Source organism: Mya arenaria, chromosome 9, assembly GCF_026914265.1.
Source record: "Mya arenaria isolate MELC-2E11 chromosome 9, ASM2691426v1".
Classification (NCBI taxonomy): Eukaryota; Metazoa; Mollusca; class Bivalvia; order Myida; family Myidae; genus Mya; species Mya arenaria.
The window spans coordinates 73,710,010-73,730,908 of NC_069130.1; positions in this window are offsets into that span (position 1 = coordinate 73,710,010).

The following is a 20,899-nucleotide window of genomic DNA, read 5'->3' on the forward strand; positions in this document are numbered from 1 at the left end:
TGTGTTCAGAGAATAGGTCGAGATAAAATTCTAAATAGCGATACATTCGCTTAAATAGTTGTGATAATATTGGTTTTAAAAACGCACCTGCAGACTACACTATCTTGACGTCATTTTAATTTCGCATATCAATAAGACCCTTTAATGACCAACGCGACTACATAGCATTGTTTCATGAATAAATATTGTTTTTAAAAAAATGTTGCTAAACTACGGCATTTTGCATTCATCTCAATTGTTCACTTTGTGTATAGATTTCTGAAGCAATTATATCAGCAGAACAAGTAAAATCTTGTTCACATTCAATTAAATGTTTATACAAACGGGCGTTGCTGATAAATAAGGTTAATGTGTCCTCGTCCTCCCACCGTATCCTCTTTAGGGGCAGTGGAAGATGTGATTGCAACTATACAAATACCTGAAATATTCAGTGTTCGAAGGTTCGTAAAGAAAAATACTGTAAGTTATTTGATGCACATTTTGCATCACAAATTTAATTACCAGGTGCAGTTTATCATCCTATTGTTCCCCAGCTGTAATCTTTGATGCACGTTTTTACTCTTAGTTAAAATCAACATGGCAAAAAGTAGCGACAAACGGTACCTAGTTTCCTGCCTCACGAATTGCAATACAGTTATATCGCTTGTTGCTGACGGAAGAAAATTAGCTCGTCTACAAGAATTGACCATAGGCCATATTATGTCTAATTTCCCCACATGACGTTCGATTTAACGAGCTTTTGAAGTATAGAACCTTAGTTGAAGAACTTTATTTCTTAACGTCACTAAACCTGCTTGTCAACGTGAAACAGACAGCGTCAATAACGACTACAAACATTTCCTAAAGATCAAAACTGATCAGGTCATCGGCTTCCGTTACATCCATCTCCGACACTGTTTCGTTTAGATAGATGCCGTCCCCCAAAAGCTGTTATTTGAATAGTGGATCCGTTTGATGCCATACGAAGAAACATATATATTCATGAAGTCGTTAAAGCGAACCCTGTCGTCGAACCCGGAAATGTGTATGGAAGTCAGCTACTGATTGACAGCATATGCATGACCACGATGTATTCTACATCTGACACTCCTGATAATAGGGTAACATTCAGAACAAAAATGCGCCCATGCCGCCACACAGTTAACTAACTACCCATTACACGTTAAAGTTTGAGGCGATAGTTCGAACCAGATCTTAGCAATAAAAAACAAGCAAGGAAACGGATGCCAGTGCACTGTTATTTTCACTATTAGGAAGAGGTCGTTGGCACCTACTGGTTTCAAGCTGCAACACGAAAAAAAAAGCAGAACAAAAAGAATTTTGATTGGTTTCCGAGCGATACGGAACCTGAATCAGACATGCATGATAATGAAGTCGACCAGAAAGGGTATCTTTTTATACTAAACCTGCTACAAAGATCCAATTAAGTAGAGGAATGGTAACACGTCAACGGCGCTTATGAAACACGGAGTCAATCAACTCTTTCAAAGTAGACTGGTTTAATGTCATTAAATTGTTGAAGGCACTGACAAAAAACGGCAATATCAAAGACTTGCGTTCCGTTTGGTGAAACCCACTATATGTTTTTAATAAACGATTTACTGCTGAGGAGGACCTGGAAGGATATACATGTATTTCCTTTATTCCTGCTTTTATCGTAATGGAATTTAAGAGCAAAGTAAACGCTTGCGGCTTTCGAACTGCCTTTGCCTTTTTGTTCAACCACTATGGCAAATGTATTCATACGTTGTTTGTTTTACATTACATACAAAATACATAAGAACTATAACAAATACACAGCGACAGGATGTAATATCAAAAGCTTTTTGTCCAAACATCGGAAATGCCTACCTTGCTGCCGATCTTATTAACAGTCCCTAAAGGTAGATATGTAGTATTGATAACGTACAAGGTCGGACATTTCAAACACGTCAAAACAATTCAGTTTTAATGGCTACCTACTCAGATATTGTAGTAGAGTTTTCTTTTTAATATTAAATGATGTGCTCCTTCTTTTGTTTGTATTCGATATTTATGGGAAGTCAAAGTGCAGTGACCCTCAAAAACACAACCCTTGGCTTATATGATCATTGCGTCTGTATTTGACAAACATAATTATCCCTGTTTCTAGTCAGGGAATCGTTGAATGGGTCTATTCAGCAGTCAAAATTAACTAACCAAAATGGATATAAACACACAAATGTGCAAGAATTGGTTAGTCAATGTCATTGGTAGGCTCAATCTTCCGAACAACACTAACACTTAATATGACCTTATCCCAGCTAACACAAGCCAACAATAGTCTTTCCCCAGACGGAACACGTAAAGAGCCTTGCTTAGCAAACACATTTTGATATACAAAACCTCAAAAAGTTACATGTCTATGCCTTAAAGGCAAACCTGTAATGCGTTTATCCTAATTACACAACCGTGTATGGTCATTTATCTTAAGTTAGGGCAAGGCCATTTACCTGCGCACGTAACCTGAATGCAAAGTTCCCAAGGCCTACCAGCGTCCAAAATATACATACTAGTCGACATTTAAATTGTTACACATTGGACTGTAGTATAACGCACTGAGTTGTCATACCAAGAGTTTATTTGTCTGGTAGAATATAAGGTTAACTTGGGGTTGCTTTGGAATTTCGGATAGCACACCAGGGATCGAATTTAACTTTTTTTGCCACTAGCAAATTTTTGCTAGTGCCATTTTCAACTAGCAAAATGGTGGGTTTCACTAGCAGTTATTGAAAGGCTGTTTTTCTTGCTGTAAGTTGTCAAATTAATGAGTTGTTTTAATGTTACATTAGGCACATATGTTTACCAAGTGAACTGAGGTAAGAATAAATTATAAACCTGTATATTTGTTTTTAATTCGTACATAGCCTAAGTCATATACCAAGCTGGGCTAACAGAGCTTCTAGTCTCAAAAGCCTTGAATCACTAGTAGTAAGTGACAACAGTAAGATTTTACTTTCAAAATGTATATTTGGGAGGAGTGGTACAGTCATTTTTAGCCATTGTAGGCTTTTGAGTAGAGGATCAAGGTTCATAAAAAAAGTTCATTTTGGTAGAGGATCAAGGGTTCATAGGATCAAAACCTACAGAGTAGATGTTTTTCTCTTGAAAATTACTGTGATCATTGACATCTTTCGAGATAATGTTTTTTTTGCACAAATGGCCTAAGCATGGAGGATCTAGGAAGTATTACGGACAGGGTGCGAGCCGGTGATTACTAAATGCAAACTGTATACTGTAGTGCCGACAGTTCATCTTCACGGTCACGTAAGCGCAAACGACAGTTTGAGCAAATTCGTCGATTTAAAACGCGGTTGCAAAACTATTCGATTTTCGCATTTTCGATTCTTACTCGCATTTTGAGAGTTAACGGCCGTTAAATTCGATCCCTGGCACACTTATGTGGTCTAAATAGTATTTAAATAATTAATTTGTCCTTGACCATTTGATTTGATGAAATGGCACAAACACAATCATACATTGTAACAAATTTGTCAGTATTTAGTACATTCAATCATAGCTATGAAAAATGGAGAATGATCCTCTATGTCAATTATGTGAATTAAAACCAAATGAAAATGTTTATTATAGTTACTAGGAATTAGATTTAAATCTAAAAGCTGATGGTAAATAGATGTATTAATTGTTATACAATTAAACCTAAACAAAAGTCATTGATTAACGTTGTTTTGTACTATTTGTCTGTAGCAATAATTTTCATAGACACCATTGATTTAATTATTTCTGCTAACAAGTTTTATAAATTAAAACATTTTTGGTCACACGTAAAAAAACCGTCTTGTCAAACAGTGATTGGAGGTCATTGCAACAATCTTATATAATGACAAAATGAAATCCATCCTCTATCCTGTGCTTTGCATAATACACATAATATGTCATTGCAGTCTATTCAGCCCGTACCTACTAGTTTTAATACTACCCATAGCGCCGCTTTATTTGATTAAGTAAGGTATTTTACATTTGTTTTTATATGAAATATAAAGATCTTTAGTCGTTTAAAATTTACTTTGCGGATGTATACTCTATTAAGTTTCGGCTTCTAGGCAATATCAGCACACCAGTTTTGCAAAACACTATACGTCTAATTATCCATGCTCCCCAAATTAACAGTTTACGCTAGATGCTTAAGTATTGAGTGTCTAAGTATAAATGGAAGGATTTAAGGTACATATTTAGTTCAATATTAATACTGTTATTCTTTTAACCATTTTTGTAATTAACGAGTATAAATAATTATATATAGAATATCATAAACTTATGTTTAAATCTACTATTCACATGTAAGTACATTTATTTAATGTTAAATTTCATTGAGCCAGTTCTCGAGTATTTAATTAAGCCAACGCGCAAACATTATTGCTAGATTACTGACTAAGGTAGTTATTGTTATCAGTGTACACCTAATGTGAACGTAAGTTAATAAGTTAGTAATTCGATCCGCCAATAATAGTATAATCCCTGATGGGGTTTCTGTGTGCATGAAAGGTATCCTCATTACTATTGCTGATAATGTAAAAGGAAGGGCTCAGGTGCTATGAAAGTGAGGGTGATCGTGTTGCATCATGGTCATAACCGAGAAATCCAAGGTGGCGGCCAAAATGGCCGCCAGAATTTGAAGGATCAACATTAGCCACAACTCAGCATTTTACATACACATTTTGTGTACAGGGAATATTTATTTATCATTATCCTTCTTTGTAGAACATGGTGATATCTAATGATTCACATTTAAAGTGAAAAATGTTTTTTTAATATGATTATTTTTACATTTTGTAACCAAAAGCATGCCCAAAACAATTAACTATGAGATAAAACACTAAAATAAAACTCAAAATATACCATCCCACCAATAGTGTCATTCAAAGAATAAGATATCTCTAAGCATTTTGTTTTGAGAAACATTCTAAAAATGTTTGGACTTGCGATAAGAACTCATGATGTCAATTATTATAGACGCATTGTCCAATGTTTCGGGCATAATACAATTAATGGCTAAGCCAGAACGTGATTTTAGTCGATAACTATCTCTTTGATTATCGAATATTCTTATTTTAGAAATTCTCGTGAACATCAGATATGTATTTGTTCTACCTAATAACATAGGTTTAAATATTTTTGCTTGAAGTACACGTAAACTTTAAAGTTTGTTTTTGTTACAAATGTATAACTAATAAATATATAACCTTAAACGCTATGCAATGTAGTGACACAATTATTATTAACATATAGTATGACTTGAAAGAGTAGAGATAGCAGAGCAGCAACTAATGTACAATATACTGTTGTGAATATAATTTGACTTGGTTACACATATGTTGGAGCGTTCAAAATTAAATTAAAATCAATTAAAATATCCTTTAAATTTTATATAAATTAGCATTAAAATCATACATTATACTGAGCGACACTAAAGAGTTATTGATCTGAAATAGAACATTTCATATAAATGTTTAATCTATATTCGCATTTTTACTAGCTATAAAAATAATTGCCACTTGTCTAATAACACAAATATTAACTGACTGTAGAGTCAGTAAAAGCTATTCAGTTCAGAATGACCCGTATATTAGTTATATAAAAAAACTGTGTTCTTTCAGGGGAATCCCTCGGGCATATGAAAAACGCACGAATCTCGTATTCGTACAAAGGCCTATCCTCGTTGATCAAGCAGGACGCACATTGTCTGTCAGTTCTTTCTATGATAAGTTGTCGGACAACTGCGATATTAATATCGGTGACTTGAACACATAAATTGCACGAACAAATGTATGTGACAAATTAATGGAACTGTGTGTGTCTGCCTTTGGTAAGGATTTAACGTGTTTATAGAGTTCAAAGAAGATGTTTAAAAGGTATCGTGCCACCCCTGAGTCATACAGTGCATTCGGCGAAGTTTAAAATGCACAGGGAAAATATTAATTACGCCTGCGTCTTGCCATAACCAAACGTAACCAAATCAATACTGAAAATATATTTCTCAGCGTTACACCGTATAGCGGAGAACAATTGTCTCAAAATAGCCTGTCAAAAACTGGTTTGGTCAGTTATGTAGGTGGCGCTTTAAAGCGCGGGAAATGACGTAGTTTGGCGGGTAAAGTGGACTTTGGTCATTTCTACCGAGACTGCTGTTCAGGCAACATCAAACTTAAATTATATTTTCGTGATGACCATGTAATTTGATGAAATATATATTATTTTACAATATAACCACAATGAGATTGTATACTCAATGAAAACATGTTTGAATTTGTACAATGGAGCATGTTGAGATATATTCGTTGTCTCATATTTAGAGGGTAAGTCTGAGTAACACTTAAAAGTGTTTCGGACATTGTTTCGAATACAGGTTTCCATGCACATTTAAAAAAGATAAGCGAGGCTTTTCCTAGACGGCCAGTACCCCAGAGAATAATAGTTGTTCTTATCTTTTTACATACGTTACTGATCCAGAAACATAGGATAGGATTGTGATATGCTCAGTTTGGGGTGATATATGTTTACTTATGTGTTATAACGTTATGTATGATTATACGTAAAATGATAGTATGGTATCATATACACGAAAAGGAATTAATAATAGTTATAGTACACTCTTGTGTTTGAATGTTTTGTTGTTGTCACCCTCTTGTATCTGTTGTTGCCACAACTGAACTAGACTCGTCAGCACAAACGGTGTTTGTTTTGGTAAGGGTGAGTTGAGACTACCATATCTCTTTTGTTACCAAATTTATTCGTTCAATCTCGACTAGAGGTTTAAAAATAACGTAACAGGTTTTCGGGTATAGATTATTTGGCATTTGCAGAAATGTACACCAGTAGATAATACATATTGAATAATGGGTCATGGAAAGTGGAACACGACCACATTCGCATAGTGCCATATTATTGCTGATGCTAATATTTAGATAAAGAAAGTCTTTACAGAACGAACATGGAACACGCTCAATTTTAGGTCCGTAGCTGCATTCCCACATGTCCGCTCTATATGTCGAAATTGGGACACCATTGTGTCTAACAGTTTAAAAAAACAACATTCTATATAAGCTATGCGTGCGAAAATGCTTTTCTGTTTAGCCTGCAATGGTCACTGAGTTTGCATCTGACGAGAAAAATGGGGAGTTGGATAAAAAGTATAAATTACTTTCACATGATGATCTTTGTATAACCAAGTTTCATAAGTTTTTAACGTGCAGCCCTTTCAAACAACGACGTTTCCTGATTTCTTTGTATTAACGGTAATTTCCAGGCCATCTCAATATTCAGATGTACGGTCAAGTTGCAGTAATACGCTTATTTCAATTTATGTTTTTATGATAACGATTTATTTGAAGCAAAGGTTCACTTACTAACCCATTCCCTGAACTCAGTCATCAAAAATGTGTATTAAATGTTTATACATTCAATATAATTTGAAATCAGTCAAGCATGCTGAATTCTGCTGAATTATCTGTTTGTTATTCAGATTAACGAGGATGATGATTTGCATTTTCAAGTTTTATAAGTGAAATAACAGCAGTGAAAAATCAATATTTTCACTGCAAGTTAAATAGGGGAAAATATATACTTTAACAACGTATTTACGTATATAATCATTTGTAGTTACTTCCCTTTGATCAAATCTGACTACCTCACTTTGAAAGCTGTAAATCATTTCAAAAAAGATAATTTGATCTTAAACAAGCGCTGTATTCGTTTGAATGAAGATGTTTTTTTTACTAATTTACAATTTACCCATTATACATTATATGAATGAAGGCGAGCAAAAAAAAAGACGGTAGACAGTTTGCATATCATATCATTACTTATAAAACTTTGCATTTAGCGAGTTTTATGCATCGTGGGCTCAGCGTTTGTCAGAATGGCGCGGGCATACATATGCTGCAAAGGTTCATACAAATATAGCAACAGGGGCCATACCAGATATAGGCCCCGTTTATGATACGTTTTTCTTAGAGATGTGTTGACGCAAAATTTTACATGTATAAGTATACATTGGTTAAAATTGTATTTTATTTTAAGTTCTTCTCGATATTCCAATATATTCAGATTTCTGATTATGTGTGATAAATGGTATTATACACTACCTGACTTACTTACTGTCAGGGGTCGAAGGGTCGGAGAACGTTTCTCTTCCCACGTGTGTAACAATATCGGTTTTAATGTACTGGGAGGGGGGAAGGAACGGGTGTTATCCGAGAAAAAAATATGTAGGTTTGATTCGAAATTGTTGCCATATAGACATTTGTAAATGTGAGTCATCTTTACTGCATTTCTTATCTATCTTAGTTGTCTTGCTTATGTTGTTGTGGAAACAGTAAAGCAACCACCATATTTTAAAATTCTGGTGATGAAACCGTCTTTTTAAAGCATTAAACATTATAATCAATAATATTCATAAAGAGGTCAAAGGCAAGCAACTCGGAATCAGAATGTAATCAGACTTTTCAATCTCATTTTTATAAAGCAACGGCATATTTTATCTTATAAACGGTCTATTAGGTATTGATACACGAATGATAATGTGTTTTAGTTTTGTAAGTAATTATTGCTTTCCTTGTAGTAAAAACTGTTATCAATCACTATATTTTACAATTCTGGTAACAATTCCGTCAGTTTTAAAGCGTTGGAAAAAAAATCCGGATAAAGCCTATGAAACCCGAAACCATAAATTAAATGTATAGGAACGGCTTCTTTAAGATACCACTGACCAACATTTAGGTAGAGTACAAAGCTAATTACGTCTGGCGAGTGCGTCTCGTCTTATTCCCTTCTCTTCTAACAATATTAAACTGAGAACAATTTGTTCACCACTTGTTGAAATCAGACATTTCTAATTGGTATTTTTCAGAGCATTTGGATTTGTCTATTGTCATTTTGTAACACGAGAGCTGTATTTTGCATTTTAATACCCATTCAGGGTTTGAAAACTATTAAATCTGTCTCCTACAAAAGGCAATAAATATATAGTGACAAATAAAAGGGAAAGACATTAAAATTACATTATTCGTATTTTTGATCTTATTCATCAATTTTACAAGGTGCTTGGAATTTGAAATGTGGTAGCTAAAACAACTATTCATGATAAATGAATTATTTGGGGCTACAACTAGTAGAACTTGAGAATTATACAAATAATTTATATTTTGAAGGTAATCTGTTTGAGCCTGTTAAACATAATCACTCTGATTATAGTATCATCCATTATGTTAAGTAATCTATTGGTCAAAAATTTAACGAATTCTCAAATAAATGATAGACATGTTCACACTTGAATTTTCAATATGTAGCACAAACTTATTTATCTATATCTTCAATGTTTTGTTTTTATTTTATTGTTAAATGCACTACATTATATATTGCAATTTATTAAATGAGAACATTAAGTCCTATTCTGTAATGATAGGGTAAAACTTTGAGTAGTGTCCTTCAAATACAACAACATTTTAATATTCAGTTGAAAAAAACACACAAAAAAACCACACCATATTTTCACAACTGATCCAATCCAATCAATAAACTTTTCAAAATCTAGAAATCCATTATGAATGATGAAACCAAACAACACATTTATTATATGCTATTTTGCTCGTATTTGGTACATCATCATATTATTTTTACGTGTTTAGAGAATGAGTTGCGCTCAACACAGGGTTAGGTGGGCAATATAATGAATTCATGAATACTGCCAATAAATAGTCTCAATCAAACAAAGTATTCAGTTTTGTCATGTGAATTCCAATTAATCCCGAAACCACGTCTTATTATTTTCAAATCAATGTTTTTAATACTACAATAAAAAATAAAGGGATACGAACAAAAGTCGAACAATAAAGAATAAACCATGTTTATTGACACAAGGCAAGAGCCTAAACGACCATGAATTTGAGACGCAAACATACTAACATAACATACACAAATACAAACGTAAAAACAAAACAAACATACTTTTATTTCCGCCATACTTCTCCTCATTATCATGGTAAAAAGGAACATGCGAATAACGGCAGACACGTTATCTCTTAGTGGTAACAAAGAGTTGTAATGTATTGTTCAATTTCGTGTTGTTTGCCCAATAACTTATGGACACATGAACGTATTCTTAGAAATGTGTTTTTTTGTTTTGTTTCTTAGACGAACGAAAAAGGTAAAAATTGCATCCATTAAAGCTATAATTAACTTGCTCATTTTGGGTCTTTTATAGTATTTAGATGTATATTTATCTTAAATCATTGGTTTATAAGTCATGCGTATAGTTTGGCTATTCGAGACAACTGCTCTTGCGTTATCATTCCTGGCAAATGAAATTGCTTGGTCATTCGAGACAACCGATTTGCTTGGTCATTCCAGACAACAACATTTGCATGGTTACTCCAGACAACTGCATTTGCTTGGTCATTCGAGACAACTGCATATGCTTAGGCATTCGTGACAACTGCATATGGTTGGTCATTCGAGACAACTGCATTTGCTTATGCATTCGTGACAACTGCATTTGGTTGGTCATTCGAGACAACCGCATTTGTTTAGGCTTTCGTGACAACTACATTTGGTTGGTCATTCGTGCCAACTGCATTTGGTTGGTCAATCGAGACAACTGCATTTGTTTGGGCATTCGTGACAACCGCATTTGCTTAGGCATTCGTGACAACTGCATTGGGTTGGTCATTCGAGACAACTGCATTTGCTTGGTCATTCGTGACAACTGCATTTGGTTGGTCATTCGAGACAACTGCATTTGTTTGGGCATTCGTGACAACTGCATTGGGTTGGTCATTCGTGACTACTGCATTTGGTTGGTCATTCGAGACAACCGCATTTGCTTAGGCATACGTTACAACTGCATTGGGTTGGTCATTCGAGACAACTGCATTTGGTTGGTCATTCGTGACAACTGCATTTGGTTGGTCTTTCGAGACAACTGCATTTGTTTGGGCATTCGAGACTACAGAAGTTAAATGTTCATTCGAGACAACCGATTTGCGTGGTGATTCGAGACAACTGCATTTGCTTGGTGATTCGAAACAATTACATTTGCTTGGGCATTCCAGACAACTTGCTTGGCCATTCGAGACAACTCCATTTACTTGGTCAATCGAGACAACTTGATTTGCTTGATCATTGTTCATTCGAGACAACTGGAATTGCTTGGTCATTCAAGACACCTGCTTTTGCTTAGTCATTCGAGACATCTGGAATTGCTTGGTCATTCGAGACACCTGGGTTTGCTTGGTCAATCAAGACAACTGCAATTTCCGGGTCATTTGAGACACCTGCATTGGCATGTTCATTCGAGGCAACATCATTTGCTTAAAGCTTCGAGACAAATGCATTCGCTTGGTGATTCGAGACAAATGCAGTTGTTTTGGCTTTCGAGACAACTGCATTTACATGTTCATTCGAGACAACTGCATTTACTTGGTCATTCGAGACAATTGCAAATGCTTGATCATTCCAGACAAATGCATTTGCATGGTCTTTCGAGACAACTGCATTTTCTCAATCATTCGATGCATTGCATTTGTTTTGTCATTGAAGACCACTGCATTTGCTTGATCATTCGAGACAATTGCATTTGCTTGGTCATTCGAGACAACTGCATTCGAGACAACTGCATTTGCTTGGTCATTCAATACAGCTGCATTTAGTAAATTTTCAAAACGTTAGTCTAAAACAGTCTTAGCCGGTAACTAGTGAAATTGTGCTGAAATGATGTCACACGAAATGTGTCATTCAAACAGACAGTTTTAGTTTCTTACTGTCGATTTATATTTGCTTTTTACTTTGAAAATATCTCTTCCTAAATATAATTTTAAAAGGAATTTAACCAATTGAAAAAAATGACACAATGAGGTCTGTCGGACCGTATTTGGTACAAAAACGAATATGGTACAAATGTACCATATTCGGTCGAATATGGTACAAATGTACCATATTCGGACCGAATATGGTACAATTTTCGACCGAATATGGTACAAACATTGTACCATATTCGGTTGGAATAAGTTTTTCTATGCTCGCCAAAACGTATTTGGTACATACCAAAAAAACTCATAAAATGAAAATGGCCTACGTATATGGTACATAAATTATGTATTTCTTAATAAATGAAATAGTCTGCCAATGTGTAAACTTTTTTTCAAACTCAAATACATTGTATTAACCTAATATTGGAAGTGACAAAAGTATCATCATCATCATCATCATCATCATCATCATCGTCGTCGTCGTCGTCGTCGTCGTCGTCGTCGTCGTCGTCGTCGTCGTAGCTAGCAGTAACAGAAACAGCTAACCTAACCACACTTTACATGGATTTTGCTGGTTGTGTAACTGTTTCGCCGGCTAGCTCAGTCGGTTGCGCGTCAGATTGGCACGCAGGCGGCCTGGGTTCGATTCCCGGGCGGGCCAGATACTTTCGTGGAGATTGGTCACGAAATGATTTCTACGGCCATTCTTCCCCTACCGCTGTTTCAAGTAGGGCAGTTGTCAATTACTGGCGAATGTATCTGCTTAGTACTGGTTACTAAGTACTAGTACTCTAAGACTAGAGACGTGCTTGCTCCAGGTAACTCTGTAAAAGTTTGAGGATTATCGCATTTTGGTTATGTTCATAGAGTGTGAACTTGTAAGGGTAAAGGTAGGCGAGCAAATCCATGAAGCGCGCCAGCGCTTCTTGGAAAATTTGATCGTTTAATACCCGTCGGTATTAATGCTTATATTTTAATACATTTTAATAATAATTGGTAGGTTTTGTCCAGATATGATTGCTTTAAGCAAACGTCGTTGCAGGAATGTCGACGTCGCATTCGATTGGTCGAATGACGTCGCGTCAGCCATATTAATGATTTCGTGCATTGTTTGGGTCAATCTAAAACTTCTGACAAGAAGATATTGCATGAGAAAATCCGAAAAATAAACAAGAAATTGGGCCGAAAAAATAACTAACGAAATTCATATTTCATGCATTTGCAGTTGTTTTACGATAGAATTTCTTCGATATAATTCAATATCCTTTGGTCAGTAGTTTAAGATTGACCCAAACAATTCACAAGATCATTAATAGCAATTTTCAAATTTTTAAAACTTTTTTTTTCGAAAGTGTATTTTCACCAAAATCCGATTTAAGAGATTTTGAGCTCTTTTAAATGAATATATCTCTCCAAAAATAAGGATGTTTGACTGGCTGCTTTAGACAGGTGTGACTGTATTCCTAAACATTAGGCGAAAAGAAAAAAATTGTCTGGTTCCGGTGACCCGACCCTACCTATTTTTTTCGCCCGACCCTAAACTTTTTTTTATTTGAATACGAAAAAATTGGTCCGATTTTTTACTCAATATTCAAGAGAATTGTAAAGAACGTTTTTAAAGCGTTCATGTAAACATTCTAAAAATAAAACAAAACTTAATAATTTTAGTTTAAGTTTTGAATCTATAATATGTTGTCTTGATTAAGGGAAAGTAAATTTTGAAAATAGAAATACATTGATCTTGTGGCAAGGTTCGAATCAAAACCTCATATTTTTAAATAAATGTACGAATTTGCACAGCACTAAAGCATTCAACGTAAAGCATTCCCTGCGACTTCTTTTTACGCTGATATTCAGTCAATTTAAAATGTTCTACAACCCATGATTTTGCCATATAATTGCATAAATACTGTACTAGTCATAGCAAGCACCGAAAATGGTCTCGTTTATAGCGAATTATATTTTCAAAATATAACACGTACAGAAAGAAACAATTATTAAACCTATAGGGTTAAATGTGCATAAAACTCCTCCAGCTTGCACACTATGCATGTTTACAGTACATAAAAAGCTTAGTGTTGCACGCACAGAAGACTTTAATCACACAAAATATACATTAAAATAACGTTATTATATCACCTTTCACTCAGCATCAGTAAAAATAAATAAATAAATAAAATAAAAAGAAATGCCGACCTACCCTACCTACTTTTTGGGGGCATGTCACCGGAACCAGACATAATGTTTTATTTGGCCTTACTTTGTAAAGTTGATTTGTCGTTCCGACGTCATATTGCTGAGAAGCCGACAAAGCTTTGAAGTTTCCGATTTTTTCTTTGATAACGTGCCGCTTTAAAAAGGCGGGAATTTTGCACACGAGTCTTACTCAGAAGTCAGTAACCATATTTGACTTGGCGGTCGGCAAGAAAAGTTGTGATTTTCGACTAGAAAGAATTGAAATCCAAACTTTCTTCAAACTTCAAAAGAATTCTTGACAGTAAGTACTGTACATAATTTTAATTTTCAGTTGTCTTAATATGCATTGATGTTTTAACATGCATTGATTTTTATGTTTTATGCCCCCCCCCCCCTCAGAGTGCATTTGCAGTTGTCCGTCCGTCTATCCAATTGTCCGTGGCATTCCTTCCGGGTGCGTAACTCCTAAACTGCTAAAATATTTAAGCTACAGTCATGAAACTTCATGAAAAATGTTGTCCATCATCAGCTCTCAAGATACATTTCAGCTCACCTGAGCACAAAGTGATCAAGGTGAGCTATTGTGATGGCAAGTTGTCCATCGTCCGTGCGTGCGTGCGTCCGTACGTGCGTCCGTCAACAATTTCTTCAAACGATTTCTCCTCCTAACCCGCTATGCCAAATTCAATGAAACTTGGCAGGAATAGTCCTTGCATCAAGCTCTACCAAAGTTGTTCAAAGAATTCCATTTCATGAAGAACTCTGGTTGTCATGGCAACGAAAAGGCAAATCATAGTGAAATCTTTAAAAATATTCTTGTCCGAAACTGCAAGGCCTTGAGGTTTGATATTTGGTATGTGACATAATTTTGGTATGTGACATAATTTTGGGGTCCTATACTAAGATTGTTCAAATTATGCCCCTGGGGTAAGAATTGGCACCGTCCCGTGCCTGTGTTGAATATTTACATAATATACATCTGCATACTTCTACTGTTTCATTTTTGTTAACTTTTCTTCTGAAAACAAAATGCACGAACTCCCAAGCCAAACATTGGGCAAGATTTGCCCTTGAAAACAGACATTTATTTTAAAGATTCATAAATAAATTATATACCGACTGGTAAAGCTTGTCAGACGTTAGCATTTCAAATTGCAATGCTTTTTTAGTTCATTTACGTTCAAATGACTGTGTGGATTTCCATATAACCCAGAAAATAAACGCTAATCACTGTAAAATGAAAATTAAAGTAAAAAGCAGCATAAAATAAATGAAAACATACTTGAAATACTTATACTGCTCTGTCGGACAGTATTTGGTACAAAAACGCTTAGTTTAACTATATAATTATTATATAGAGAAATTTAAAAATATATATCTTTTTCTCTAAAACCACTTTGCCCAGAGCTTTGATATTTGTTATGTGACATTTTCTATTGAACTTTCGACTTTTGATGAATTAAACCTTGACCAAGTGACTTAATTTTGAAGCTTTTGCCTTTATTTTCCTTACAGTTATTACAGCTCAATCTGATTTTGGTGAAAAATACACTTTCGAAAAAAATTGTTTCAAAAGTCGCTATTAAAGTATTAATGATTTTGTGAATTGTTTTCGGTTAATCTAAAACTACTGATCAAAGGATATTGAATTATATCGAAGAAATTCTATCGTAAAACAACTGAAAATGCATGGAAAATGGATTTCGCGTTAGATCTACTAACGCGATATTTTCGGCCTATTCCATTCCTATTCAATAAATAGGACAAAAATACCAATTTTGGTGTATTTTAATTGAAAAATAAAAAATCTTGTTATTTTTTCGGATTGTATTTGATGTCATGCAATGTCCTCTGGTCAGTATTTTTAGATTAACCCAAACAATTCACAAAATCATTAATAGCGACTTTTGGAAACAATTTTTTTCGAAAGTGTATTTTCCACCAAAATCAGATCGAGCTCCTTTAATCTGTAGATTTGAACATTTTAAATTTTATGGAGTTTATAGGTCTTTGACCTTCGAACCCTGCCTAGTCGTGACTTCTGGTGAGCGACCTAGGCCCCCAGGGCCCCTTCTTTATATCCCTTCCATCCACGTAGCATTGGTTTCTACAGACCGTTTGTCCGTTGACCGCCATAAGTTTGCCCGCTATTTTTCCCCTGAATTTGAATTCGGTTGGATTTCAATGAAACTTTACATGAAGTACTTGCTACTTTCATTGCGCATATTGCCCGGAAGTTCGGATTGTAAATTTTAGCGGAGCTATCAGACGAGTGATTTTAGCTCAGCTCATGTCGTGAGACATTCGTTTTCGACACGCGGTGTTCAATACAAGCTCTATTAACTAATGAAGTATAAATGTATAATAACTTATTATATTATTTCAGATGAAGGAAGCAATTAGGAGAAAAAGGAAGCAATTAGGGTGCTTGCCCAGGTCGAAGTACGACATTATTGTCAGATGTTTAAACGGATCGTTCGATGTCCCTGTGAAGAAACGGACACCTGAAGAGAATAATTGTTTGGCCATGATTAGAAAACGTAAGGACTTCGAGCTTGGTGACCGGGGTTCTTTATTGTGTGGCGGAAAGCAAGTCCTTGTGAAAGAAGATCTTCCTAGATTTGTTGAGAAGATGTTCATGGAAAACAAAGGATGTGGAGCAAGGGTTATTACAACAAACTGAAAGTAAATTACACGGGGTTCTCGGAACAAGCTATCCTTGAAATACTGTACAATAGCAAGTATTACCATGAGAAGTATCCGAGATTTACAAACAAGCCAACGCCAAAGACAATTACAGAAGAGGAACCAGGCAAAAGATGGCAGATTGACTTAATTAACATGAAAAATCAAAGTGTTAGCTACAAGGGGTCCACATACAGTTATATTCTACAAGTCGTGGACGTTTATTCTAGGTACGTTATGCCAAAACCCCTGAAAACGAAGAGTTCGCGTGAAGTTGCAAAGGCATTAGAGGACGTGTTGATGGTTAACCTTGCCCCTGACATCATCCAATGTGACAACGGACTGGAATTTAAAGGCCCTAGTATGAAACTTTTGTTGAACAAGTACAACATCAAAATGATCAATAGTAGGCCGTATCATCCTCAATCACAGGGCAAGTGTGAAAGGTCAAACAGTGTTATAAAGGCCAAGATTCTATTTGCAACAAAAAGTAAACGTGGATTTAACTGGGTCGAAGGGCTTCAAGATTTAGCCTATGCCATAAACACAAGTTTCAAACGAGTTCTTGGGGGTCTCACGCCCTTTGAAGCCTACTACGGAAGAAGTCATGTTTTTACCAAAGAACGTCATAGTTCTCGTGAAATAAAGAAAACCATACGGCGAGCAAATAAAAAGGCTTACAGGTCGCTGTTGAAAAACGCAACTTCCCCAAGCAAGTACAAAGTAGGAGAGACAGTATTAATTCGCTATCCCTTTCGAAAATCCAGGGTGCCAACCAAAAGATATGTTATCGAAGGCAAGGTAGAAAAAGTAAAACGAAATGGTGTTTATATCGTGTCATTTCAAGTACCGAACAAACCCGAACTTGGATTCGTAAGCAAATCGGTTGGGGTCGAAAACATGACTAGCCTAACTGTTGCGTTAGAGAAACAACGAAAAATTAAAAAACATTCATTAAAACAGAACCGCTCAGAGAAACAAAATCACAGAACTAAGTACTATCATGTTTCAACACACCATGAAAATCTGCAGTTGTTGGATGGGGTGAATATTGCCATGGACCCAAATCCGGATGGAAATTGTCAATTTGCTGCTATATCGCATCAACTTGGTAAAATTGGTATATACAAAGACGTAGATGCTTTACGTAAGGAAGCAGTCCATCACATTGTAGAAAACAGATATTTCTATGAAACTTTTGTCTATGATGAAACATTTGATGAATACGTTAAGAATATGTCTAAGAATGGGACATACGGCGACAACCTCACGCTCATTGCACTTATGAGAGAATATAATTTGCAGTGCCTGGTAGTTTGTACCCGAGGACTAGAACACTCATCAATTGTGTCAGCAGATGGAAAGTTCGATGGTGATGTTGGAACAATTGCATTGGGGTATTTCCCAGAAGGATTTGGCATGCATTACGTTAGTATCCGTATCAATCAACGCGTGTACAAGGACATAATATCACGCTTAGAACAGTCGTATGACAACGGTGACTCTGATGATAATGATGATGATGATAACAAAATATTTGTGATGATGATGATGGCGATGTTTATTGGCCGATGACGATGATGATATTCTCATCGTCGTCATCATCATCACAACATCCTCATTATCGACCGAAAACATCGCTGTCATTATCATCACAAAAAAAACTTTTGTGATCACCATTACGATCATGATAATGGATATGATGATGTTGGTTTTGATGGTGATGATGATGGTGGTGTTGGTGAAGATAACAACGATGATGATCATTGGGGTGTTGATAATTGATGTGATGATGATGATGATGATGATGATGATGATGATAACAAACGTATTTTGATGATTATGACAGCGATGTTTATCGGTCGATGATGATTATTATAATGATGATGATTATGATGACAAATGTGTTTTGATGATGCTGACGGCGATTTTTATCGGTAGATTATGATGATGATGATGTGCTGACCGTCGTTATCATCATTACAAAACTTTTGTCATCATCATCACCATCGACCGAAAAACATCGCAGTTATCATCATCACATTTTTGTGATCTTCATTACGATGATGATAATGGTGATGATGATGATGGTGTTGATGATGATGATGATGACCTTGATGATTGTGGTGATAATGATGGTGATGATGATGACAATGATGATAAAAGTTTGTGATGATGATGATGACGGTAATTTTGATCGTCGTCATCATCATCAAAACTTTTGTCATCATCATGACGATGATGATGATAATGGCGTTAATGGTGACGATGATGATGTAATTGATGATGATGACAATGGTGATGATGATTGGGGTTTGATGATTGTGATGATGATAACTGCGATGTTTATCGGCCGATGATATTGATTATAATGATGATGATGAAAAAAGTTTTTTATTATGTTGACGCCAATGATTACCGGCCGCCGATGATGATGATTATGATGATGATGATGATGCTGATGATGATGATGATGATGATGATGATGATGATGATGATGATGATGACGATGATGATTATTTTCATGATGGTATTGATGACGTTGATGCAAATTGTAGTTATGATGATGATGATGATGATGATGATGACGATGATGATGATGACGATGACGATGATGAGTGTGTACCATATTCGGAACGAATGTGGTACATTTTTCATCCGAATATGGTACAAGTTTGTACCATATTTGGTCAGGCATTTTACCCCAAAACTGCAGATACGTATATGGTACAATTAGACAGTTGTACCATATTCGGCCGAATATGGTACAAATTTGTACCATATTCGTTTTTGTACCAAATACGGTCCGACAGAGGTCGGCGCGTGACATACATTATTTCGAAATTACCAATTATCCAGAAAGCCATCACTCAAAATATTTTTATCAGATTTTGATTATGAAACAGGTCTGTTATTACGTCAATTATTTTGCATGTGACCCAGTTATTTCACTTCATGTTATAAAGCGTTATGTATTTACTGGAGAAACATTAACTTAAATAATTTGTTTTGTTCACTCAAACATTTGCATTTGAAATAAAAAAAAAACGTCATATGTCTAAAGTTTGACTGAATGGCCTGGCAGTGGTTGCATACATTGCATAAAATGTGTATGTTTCAAAAAGTTAATTTAATGGTTATTGAAAACGAACGAAACATTTATTATGTGGCATGTTCAAAATAAATTGTGTTAGATAAAAAACATATCAAATATATTTTGGTCGCCGGCAGCAGCGTTGTCAGCAATAAATCATAAACCTTGTTTAACCCTTTCAAGACATGTGCCTCTTTTATATTAGAGAAAGTAATAACTATGCTGGCAAATATGTCTGACGATCAAACTTGATCTAAATTATATGAGCTAAAGAAGGCCACTAACTCTGATTACAATTGATTGATACATACTTGAATTATCGTTTTAACAAGTCATAAAACAAGTAGTTGAAAGTATAATAATTCTGACATATCTGACGATTAAACTTGGTCACTCTGTCCCGAAGTTTCATGATTCCTTAGTTAACTTTTTTTGAAGCAGTCCTGGGATTTATGTTCTTTCACGTACAATTTGAAGGCAGTATAAATTTATAATTACACGGGATTATAATTCTTAATATAAATAATTAAGTAATATGCGTTCATGCCGCGCGCTAAATTAATATGTATCAATATGCATGGTTTCGTCTTGTTTCCTACGAATTAAATGCTCAATCGTATCTTATATCATCTATGTTGAACTTTCTCTTTCCAACAAGTCGAGCCATATCCCTGTGTCCATCTGATCATTGCATGCAATATCATCATTTTCACATCAGAGTCGAATCCTGATATTTGCTTTTTTGACTTAGAAAAAATAGTTTCAGTGTTCAATGTATATTATATAAGCACTCGTAAATCTCATTTATGTTGTGATGATAATTCTAATTAGCAATTACGTGAAGTCAAGATATCATCACATCCTGAGATCGATGTACTTCGATTCATTAAAACAGCGAAGTCAGTGATTTTCCCTCACAGCTGTGGTAATAAAGTCTTTATTGTCATTTTCGTCATGTATTTTTCGCTATTTGTTTTTTAATTTGCTTCACATTTTACGGCTGAAGACACGTATCCTGGGAAAGCTTTTACGAATAGTCAAACACAACAAGTCCTGCTATGTAACATTAACGTGCCAGAATCAATACGGAGTGTCAACAATTCCACATTGCTATGAATGTGTGAACTGTGAGCTAAATCCA